Source organism: Arachis ipaensis, chromosome B8, assembly GCF_059453495.1.
Source record: "Arachis ipaensis isolate K30076 ecotype BB chromosome B8, ASM5945349v1, whole genome shotgun sequence".
NCBI lineage: Eukaryota > Viridiplantae > Streptophyta > Magnoliopsida > Fabales > Fabaceae > Arachis > Arachis ipaensis.
In genome coordinates this window covers 60,059,940-60,070,701 of record NC_142443.1, presented here as the reverse complement: position 1 = coordinate 60,070,701, position 10,762 = coordinate 60,059,940, and the positions used below count along the sequence as shown (strand labels likewise).

Sequence of the window (10,762 nt, the reverse complement as noted above, 5' to 3'; positions counted from 1 at the left end):
TCACCAAGGAGTAACACTAAAACTTTAAAGGCATTCAATATAAGTTGTTGATGAGCGGATAATTTATACGCTTTTTGGCATTGTTTTTAGTATGTTTTTAGTAGGATCTAGTTAATTTTAGGGATGTTTTCATTAGTTTTTATGTTAAATTCACATTTCTGGACTTTACTATGAGTTTGTGTGTTTTTCTGTAATTTCAGGTATTTTCTGGCTGAAATTGAGGGACTTGAGCAAAAATCAGATTCAGAGGTTGAAGAAGGACTGCTGATGCTGTTGGATTCTGACCTCCCTGCACTCAAAATGGATTTTCTTGAGCTACAGAACTCAAAATGGCGCGCTTCTAATTGAGTTGGAAAGTAGACATCCAGGGCTTTCCAGCAATATATAATAGTCTATACTTTGGCCAAGTTTAGATGACGCAAACTGGCGTTCAACGCCAGCACTCTGCCCAAATCTGGCGTCCAGCGCCAGAAAAGGAGCCAAAACCAGAATTGAACGCTCAAACTGGCACAAAAGCTGGCGTTCAACTCCAAGGAGGACCTTTACACGTGCAACACTCAAAGCTCAGCCCAAGCACACACCAAGTGGGCCCCGGAAGTGGATTTATGCATCAATTACTTACTCATGTAAACCCTAGTAGCTAGTTTATTATAAATAGGACCTTTTACTATTGTGTTTGAAATCTATGATCAGTTGTATGCTATCTTAGATCATGTTTGGGGACTGGCCATCTCGGCCATGCCTGGACCTTTCACTTATGTATTTTTAACAGTAGAGTTTCTACACTCCATAGATTAAAGTGTGGAGCTCTGCTGTTCCTCAAAGATTAATGCAAAGTACTACTGTTTTCTATTCAATTCATCTTATTTCGCTTCTAAGATATCCATTCGTACCCAAGAACATGATGAAGGTGATGATTATATGACGCTCATCATCCTTCTCCCTTATGAACGCGTGCCTGACAAACACTTCCGTTCTACATGCAACAAGCTAGAATGAATATCTCTTAGATCTCTTAATCGGAATCTTTGTGGTGTAAGCTAGAATGATGGCAGCATTCAAGAGAATCCGGAAAGTCTAAACCTTGTCTGTGGTATTCCGAGTAGGATTCAATGATTGGATGACTGTAACGAGCTTCAAACTCGCGATTGTTGGGCGTAGTGACAGAACGCAAAAGAATCAATGGATTCTATTCCGACATGATCGAGAACCGACAGATGAATAGGCGTGCTGTGACAGAGCATGTTAGCATATTATTCACTGAGAGGATAGGATGCAACCATTGACAAGGGTGATGCCTCCAGACGATTAGCCGTGCCGTGACAGGGCATTGGATCATTTTCCCAAGAGATGACCGAAAGTAGCCATTGACAATGGGATGCATTACATAAAGCCAGCCATGGAAAGGAGTAAGACTGATTGGATGAAGATAGCAGGAAAGCAGAGGTTCAGAGGAACGAAAGCATCTCTATTCACTTATCTTAAATTCTCACCAATGATTTACATAAGTATTTCTATCCCTATTTTACCATTAATTTCGAAAACTCCATTATTATTTTATATCTGCCTGACTGAGATTTACAAGGTGACCATAGCTTGCTTCATACCAACAATCTCCGTGGGATTCGACCCTTACTCACGTAAGGTATTACTTGGACGACCCAGTGCACTTGCTAGTCAGTTACACGGAGTTGTGAACCATGGTATTGGCACCATGTTTTTGGGGCCATTGCCAGGGAAAGAAAGAGCGATGAATTTTACATAATTAAAGTGTAATCACGATTCCGCGTACCAAGTTTTTGGCGCCGTTGCCGGCGATTGTTTAAGTTTGAACAACTGACGGTTCATCTTGTTGCTCAGATTAGGTAATTTTCTTTTTGTTTTATTTTCAAAAGAAAAATTTTTCAAAAATCTTTCAAAAATATTTTCCTTTGTTTTCGAAAAAAAAAATACTAAAAATAATGTTTTCAAAAATAAATTATTCTATGGCTTCAAAATTTTTAAGAATGAATTCTAGTATTTCATGAAACATGTTGAATCCTATCTGGCTGTAAAGCCATACCCAAATTGCTTTGGGATTGGTCTTCAACTAATCACCTCAATGGAGCCATGTCCAATTCTTTTGGATAGGGCATGCTAGGCTTGTCATGTCTGAATTACACTCATATTTTTATTAAAGCTTGGCTGGCTATTAAGCCATGCCTGACCCTTTGATTGGAGCTTTAAGACTAACATGGCAAGATTCCTGGAATTCATATTAAAAATTTTGGAATCCTTATTTTTGTTTTTCAAATAATTTTCGAAAAATATAAAATAAAAATCCAAAAAAAATTAGAAAATCATAAAATTAAAAATATTTTCATGTTTATTGTTTGAGTCATGAGTCATGTTACAAGTTTGGTGTCTTTTGCATATGCATCTTGCATTTTTTTCGAAAATAATCATGCATTCATAGTGTTATTCATGATCTTCAAGTTGTTCTTGGTAAGTCTTCTTGTTTGATCTTTGCATTTGCATGTTGTGTCTTTTCTTGTTTTTCATATGCATTCTTGAATTCCTAGTGTCTAAGCATTGAAGAATTCTAAGTTTGGTGTCTTGCATGTTTTCTTTGCATCAAAAAATTTTTCAAAAATATGTTCTTGATGTTCATCTTGACATTCATAGTGTTCTTGGTGTTCATCTTGACATTCATAGCATTCTTGCATGCATCATATGTTTTGATCTAAAATTCTCATGCATTGCATAATTTTCATGTTTTTCTCTCTCATCATAAAAATTCAAAAAAAAAATATATTTCCCTCTTTCTCTCTCATAAATTCGAAAATTAGATTTGACTTTTTTTTAAAAATTTTTAAAATCAAGTTGTTTTTATGAGTCAAATCAAATTTTCATTTTAAAAAAATCTTATCTTTTTCAAAAATCAAATCTTTTTCAAAATTCTTAGTTATTTTCGAAAATTCCAAAAATATTTTTCAAAAATCTTTTTCTTATTTTTATATCAAATTTTCGAAAATAACAATAACAATTAATGTTTTGATTCAAAAATTTCAAGTTTGTTACTTACTTGCTAAGAAAGATTCAAACTTTAAGTTCTAGAATCATATCTTGTGATTTCTTGTGAATCAAGTCATTAATTGTGATTTTAAAAATCAATTCTTTTTCAAAACTAATTTCAATCATATCTTTTCAAAAATATCTTCTTATCTTACTTTTTTTTAAAAATTTTATTTCAAAATATCTTTTCTAACCTCCTAACTTCTTCTCTTTTCAAAATTTGTTTCAACTAACTAACTAACTTTTTGTTTGTTTCTTAACTTTTTCAAAACTACTTAACTAACTCTCTATCTCTCTCATTTTCGAAAATATCTTCCCTCTTTTTCAAAAATTTCTTTTTAATTAACTAATTATTTTTATTTTTGATTTCAAAAATTTTTTGAAAAATTACTAACATTTTTCAAAAACCATTTTCGAAAATCACTAACCCTTTTTCAAAAAATTATTTTCGAAAATTCTCCCTCTCCCATCTTATTCTATTTATTTATTCATCTTCTAACATCTCATCTCACATCTCTACCCTCCTCACAGTTTTGTTTCTTCCATTACATTACATTCTTTATCTCCCTCTTTTCTTCCACTCACAAAGGGATCCCTATACTGTGGTATAAAGGATCTCTATTATTATTATCTTTTTTCTGTGCCCTCTTCTTTGTCATATGAGCAGGAGCAAGGACAAGAACATTCTTGTTGAAGCAGATCCAGAACCTGAAAGGACTCTGAAGAGAAAATTAAGAGAAGCTAAATTACAACAATCCAGAGAGAACCTTTCAGAAATTTTCGAACAGGAAGAGGAGATGGCAGCCGAAAATAATAATAATGAAAGGAGGATGAAACCTCAATTAGTTTCTCTGATGCAGCAGAACTGCAAGTTTCATGGACTTTCATCTGAAGATCCTTTTCAGTTCTTAACTGAATTCTTGCAGATCTGTGATACTGTTAAGACTAATGGAGTAGATCCTGAAGTCTACAGGCTCGTGCTTTTCCCTTTTGCTGTAAGAGACAGAGCTAGAATATGGTTGGACTCTCAACCCAAAGACAGCCTGAACTCTTGGGATAAGCTGGTCACGGCTTTCTTAGCCAAGTTCTTTCCTCCTCAAAAGCTGAGCAAGCTTAGAGTGGATGTTCAAACCTTCAAACAAAAAGATGGTGAATCCCTCTATGAAGCTTGGGAAAGATACAAACAGTTGACCAAAAAGTGTCCTTCTGACATACTTTCAGAATGGACCATCCTGGATATATTCTATGATGGTTTATCTGAGCTATCAAAGATGTCATTGGACACTTCTGCAGGTGGATCCATTCACCTAAAGAAAACGCCTGCAGAAGCTCAAGAACTCATTGACATGGTTGCAAATAACCAGTTCATGTACACTTCTGAGAGGAATCCTGTGAATAATGGGACGCCTATGAAGAAGGGAGTTCTTGAAGTTGATACTCTGAATGCCATATTGTCTCAGAACAAAATATTAACTCAGCAAGTCAATATGATTTCTCAGAGTCTGAATGGAATGCAAGCTGCATCCAACAGTACTCAAGAGGCTTCTTATGAAGAAGAAGCCTATGATCCTGAGAACCCTGCAATAGCAGAGGTGAATTACTTAGGTGAACCTTATGGAAACACCTATAGCTCATCATGGAGAAATCATCCCAATTTCTCATGGAAGGATCAAAAGCCTCAACAAGGCTTTAATAATGGTGGAAGAAACAGGTTTAACAATAATAAACCTTTTCCATCATCCACTCAGCAACAGACAGAGAACTCTGAACAAAATACTTCTAATTTAGCAAACTTAGTCTCTGATCTATCCAAAGCCACTGTAAGTTTCATGAATGAAACAAGATCTTCCATTAGAAATTTGGAAGCACAAGTGGGCCAGCTGAGTAAAAGGATCACTGAAATCCCTCCTAGTACTCTCCCAAGCAATACAGAAGAGAATCCAAAAGGAGAGTGCAAGGCCATTGACATAAGCACCATGGCCGAACCTGTAAGGGAAGGAGAGGACGCGAATCCCAATGAGGAAGACCTCCTGGGACGTCAAGTGATCAATAAGGAGTGTCCCTCTGAGAAACCAAGGGACTCTAAGGCTCATCTAGAGACCATAGAGATTCCATTGAACCTCCTTATGCCATTCATGAGCTCTGATAAGTATTCCTCTTCTGAAGAGAATGAGGATGTTACAGAAGAGCAAGCTGCCAAGTTTCTTGGTGCAATCATGAAGCTGAATGCCAAATTATTTGGCAATGAGACTTGGGAAGATGAACCTCCCTTGTTCACCAATGAACTAAGTGATCTGGATCAACTGACATTGCCTCAGAAGAGACAGGATCCTGGAAAGTTCATAATACCTTGTACCATAGGCACCATGATCTTTAAGGCTTTGTGTGATCTTGGTTCAGGTATAAACCTCATGCCCCTCTCTGTAATAGAGAAACTGGGAATCTATGGGGTGCAAGCTGCTAAAATCTCATTAGAGATGGCAGAGAATTCAAGAAAATAGGCTTATGGACAAGTAGAGGACGTGTTAATAAAGGTTGAAGGCCTTTACATCCCTGCTGATTTCATAGTCCTGGATACTGGAAAGGAAGAGGATGAATCCATCATCCTAGGAAGACCTTTCCTAGCCACAGCAAGAGCTGTGATTGATGTGGACAGAGGAGAATTGATCCTTCAATTGAATAAGGACAACCTTGTGTTTACAACTCAAGGATCTCTCTCTGCATCCATGGAGAGAAAGCAGAAAAAGCTTCTCTCAAAGCAGAGTCAAACAAAGCCCCCACAGTCAAACTCTAAGTTTGGTGTTGGGAGGCCACAACCAAACTCTAAGTTTGGTGTTGAACTCCCATATCCAAACTCTAAGTTTGGTGTTGGAGAGTCTCAACAATGCTCTGAACATCTGTGAGGCTCCATGAGAGCCCACTGTCAAGCTAGTGACATTAAAGAAGCGCTTGTTGGGAGGCAACCCAATTTTTATTTATCTAACTATATTTTTCTTAGATATATGTCTTTATAGGTTCATGATCATGTGGAGTCACAAAATAAAGAGAAAAATTGAAAACGGAATCAAAAACAGCAGAAGAAAAATCACACCCTGGAGGAAGCATATGCCTGGCGTTCAACGCCAGAACAGAGCATGGTTCTGGCGCTGAATGCCCAAAATGGGCACCAACCTGGCGCTGAACGCCCAGAGTTGTGTGCAAGAGCATTTTTACATGCCTAATGGGTGCAGGGATGTAAATCCTTGACACCTCCGGATCTATGGACACCACAGGATCACCTCAAGATCTGTGGACCCCACAGGATCATCTCAGGATCTGTGGATCCCACAGGATCCCCACCTACCTCACCCTCTCTCTCCATTCATGATCATCCCTTCTGTTTTCCATTCACCACTCACATCCCACTTACCTACAAAATTCAATACCCCTTTTTCCACCCAATCCCACCCATATGGCCGAATACACACATCCATCCATCTCCTCCATATCTTCTTCTTCTTCTTCTATTCTTTCTTCTTTTGCTCGAGGGCGAGCAACATTCTAAGTTTAGTGTGGAAAAAAGCATAGCTTTTTTGTTTTTTCCATAACCATTGATGGCACCTAAGGCCAGAGAAACCTCTAGAAAGAGGAAAGGGAAGACAAAAGCTTCCATCAAGGGTCTATAGCTCAGTGGTAGAACATTTGACTGCAAATCAAGAGATCCCTGAGATACCTCAGGGGATACATTTTCTCCCACACAATTATTGGAAGCAACTAAGGGTGGAACATCAAGAGCACTCCATCATCCTTCATGAAATCAGAGAAGATCAAAAAGCAATGAGGGAGGAGCAACAAAGACAAGGAAGAGACATAGAAGAGCTCAAGGACATCATTGGTTCCTCAAGAAGGAAACACCACCGTCACTAAGGTGGACTCATTCCTTGTTCTTATTTCTTCTGTTTTTCGTTTTCTTTATGTTATGTGTTATCTGTGTTTGTGTCTTCATTACATGATCATTAGTAGTTAGTAAATTTGTCTTAAAGTTATGAATGTCCTATGAATCCATCACCTCTCTTAAATGAAAAATGTTTTAATTCAAAAGAACAAGAAGTACATGAGTTTCGAATTTATCCTTGAACTTAGTTTGATTATATTGATGTGGTGACAATGCTTCTTATTTTCTGAATGAATGCTTGAACAGTGCATATGTCTTTTGAAGTTGTTGTTTAAGAATGTTAAATATGTTGGCTCTTGAAAGAATGATGATAAGGAGACATGTTATTTGATAATCTGAAAAATCATAAAAATGATTCTTGAAGCAAGAAAAAGCAGCAAAGAACAAAGCTTGCAGAAAAAAAAAATATATTAGGCGAAAAAAAAAATAAAATAGAAAAGAAAAAGCAAGCAGAAAAAGCCAAAGCTCTTAAAACCAAAAGGCAAGAGCAAAAAGCCAATAACCCTTAAAACCAAAAGGCAAGGGCAAATAAAAAGGATCCCAAGGCTTTGAGCATCAGTGGATAGGAGGGCCTAAAGGAATAAAATCCTGGTCTAAGCGGCTAAACCAAGCTGTCCCTAACCATGTGCTTGTGGCATGTAGGTGTCAAGTGAAAACTTGAGACTGAGCGGTTAAAGTCAAGGTCCAAAGCAAAAAAAGAGTGTGCTTAAGAACCCTGGACACCTCTAATTGGGGACTCTAGCAAAGCTGAGTCACAATCTGAAAAGGTTCACCCAATTATGTGTCTGTGGCATTTATGTATCCGGTGGTAATATTGGAAAACAAAGTGCTTAGGGCCACGGCCAAGACTCATAAAATAGCTGTGTTCAAGAATCATCATACTGAACTAGGAGAATCAATAACACTATCTGAACTCTGAGTTCCTATAGATGCCAATCATTCTGAACCTCAATGGATAAAGTGAGATGCCAAAACTATTCAAGAGGCAAAAAGCTATAAGTCCCGCTCATTTAATTGGAGCTATGTTTCATTGATAGTTGGAATTTATAGTATATTCTCTTCTTTTTATCCTATTTTATTTTCAGTTGCTTGGGGACAAGCAACAATTTAAGTTTGGTGTTGTGATGAGCGGATAATTTATACGCTTTTTGGCATTGTTTTTAGTATGTTTTTAGTAGGATCTAGTTAATTTTAGGGATGTTTTCATTAGTTTTTATGTTAAATTCACATTTCCGGAATTTACTATGAGTTTGTGTGTTTTTCTGTGATTTCAGGTATTTTCTGGCTGAAATTGAGGGACTTGAGCAAAAATCAGATTCAGAGGTTGAAGAAGGACTACTGATGCTGTTGGATTCTGACCTCCCTGCACTCAAAATGGATTTTCTGGAGCTACAGAACACAAAATGGAACGCTTCCAATTGATTTGGAAAGTAGACATCCAGGGCTTTCCAGCAATATATAATAGTCCATATTTTGGCCAAGTTTAGACGACGCAAACTGGCGTTCAACGCCAGCTCTCTGCCCAAATCTGGCGTCCAGCGCCAGAAAAGGAGCCAAAACCAGAGTTGAACGTCCAAACTGGCACAAAAGCTGGCGTTCAACTCCAAGGAGGACCTCTACACGTGAAACACTCAAAGCTCAGCCCAAGCACACACCAAGTGGGCCCCGGAAGTGGATTTATGCATCAATTACTTACTCATGTAAACCCTAGTAGCTAGTTTATTATAAATAGGACCTTTTACTATTGTGTTTGAAATCTTTGATCAGTTGTATGCTATCTTAGATCATGTTTGGGGGCTGGCCATCTCGGCCATGCCTGGACCTTTCACTTATGTATTTTTAACGGTAGAGTTTCTACACTCCATAGATTAAGGTGTGGAGCTCTGCTGTTCCTCAAAGATTAATGCAAAGTACTACTGTTTTCTATTCAATTTATCTTATTTCGCTTCTAAGATATCCATTCGTACCCAAGAACATGATGAAGGTGATGATTATGTGACGCTCATCATCCTTCTCCCTTATGAATGCGTGCCTGACAAACACTTCCGTTCTACATGCAACAAGCTAGAATGAATATCTCTTAGATCTCTTAATCGGAATCTTCGTGGTGTAAGCTAGAATGATGGCGGCATTCAAGAGAATCTGGAAAGTCTAAACCTTGTCTGTGGTATTCCGAGTAGGATTCAATGATTAGATGACTGTGACGAGCTTTAAACTCGCGATTGTTGGGCGTAGTGACAGAACGCAAAAGAATCAATGGATTCTATTCCGACAGATGAATAGCCATGCTGTGACAGAGCATGTTAGCATATTATTCACTGAGAGGATAGGATGCAACCATTGACAAGGGTGATGCCTCCAGACGATTAGCTGTGCCGTGACAGGGCATTGGATCATTTTCCCGAGAGATGACCGAAAGTAGCCATTGACAATGGGATGCATTACATAAAGCCAGCCATGGTAAGGAGTAAGACTGATTGGATGAAGATAGAAGGAAAGCAGAGGTTCAAAGGAACGAAAGCATCTCTATTCACTTATCTGAAATTCTCACCAGTGATTTACATAAGTATTTCTATCCCTATTTTACCATTAATTTCAAAAACTCCATTATTATTTTATATCCGCCTGACTGAGATTTACAAGGTGACCATAGCTTGCTTCATACCAACAATCTCCGTGGGATTCGACCCTTACTCACGTAAGGTATTACTTGGACGACCCAGTGCACTTGCTGGTCAGTTACACGGAGTTGTGAACCATGGTATTGGCACCATGTTTTTGGGGCCATTGCCAGGGAAAGAAAGAGTGATGAATTTTACATAATTAAAGTGTAATCACGATTCCGCGTACCAGTTGTACATTGAGAATAGTGAGAATTTTTAACTAAACCTGCATGACATACATAACTGATAAATGATTTTTGAGCTAGAGAACACATAGCCTGTGAGTTTTGAGCTTAATTGTATGGTTACATTTAAACCATAATTTTTATTCCTGTGTGTTTCACCCTTCTTTTCGTTTCTGATGTTCTTTACTTTGTTTTAATCTATATGTCCAATTATAGAATATAGACACATACCAAAAGAGTGATTGAGGCCATCATTTGATTTTAGCTCACTTATCCCAAAATAACCTACCTTTCACATCACCCTTGTTAGCCCCCTTGAGCCTTTAAATCCCCTTTTATTCTATCAGCCACACTACTAGCCTTAAGCAGAAAAACAAAATAAAATCCCAAGTTGAATCCTTGGTTAGCTTAAGATAGAAAATTATGAATAGTTTAAATGTGGGAAACCTATTGGGAACATGGATGATTAAAACAAAAGGTAGAAGAATTGAAAAGAATAAAATAACTCAACTAAGAAATTTTTGGGAAGCATGCTCATGAGAAATCAAAGTGATTAAATTACCATGTGCGTTAAAAAAAATTTCAGTATTTAATAAAGGGGATACAAAAGAATTCCCCAAATGCAAAAATAAAAACAATGCACATGGAATAAGAACAAAAGTTGAAACATGAGCATGTAACATCCAAAAGTGGGAAAAGTATGGGAAAATAGGTAAAGAAATTCTGTTTTACTAAGTATGTATGTTAGGTGAGATCTTAGTCTAATTAAGGATTCACTTATTTGCTCACTTAGCCTTATACATATACCCTTACCTTTACCTTGGTCGCATTACAACCTTAATTAAAGACCTCATGATTTTTGGTATGACTGTACTCTATAATTGTTGATTGGTTAGATAAAGAACAAAGTTATAGAAAGGAAGAAT

The 10,762-nt window shown here is 37.4% G+C and overlaps 1 non-coding gene across 1 annotated transcript; it reads right to left on the bottom strand.

The window, feature by feature from the left end:
- Positions 1-4,163: 4,163 nt before the first annotated feature.
- Positions 4,164-4,267, bottom strand: LOC148548268 (small nucleolar RNA R71). Its single transcript, XR_015897614.1, has one exon. It is a non-coding gene; the product is annotated as a small nucleolar RNA R71 (small nucleolar RNA).
- Between the last annotated feature and the right edge of the window lie 6,495 nt (positions 4,268-10,762).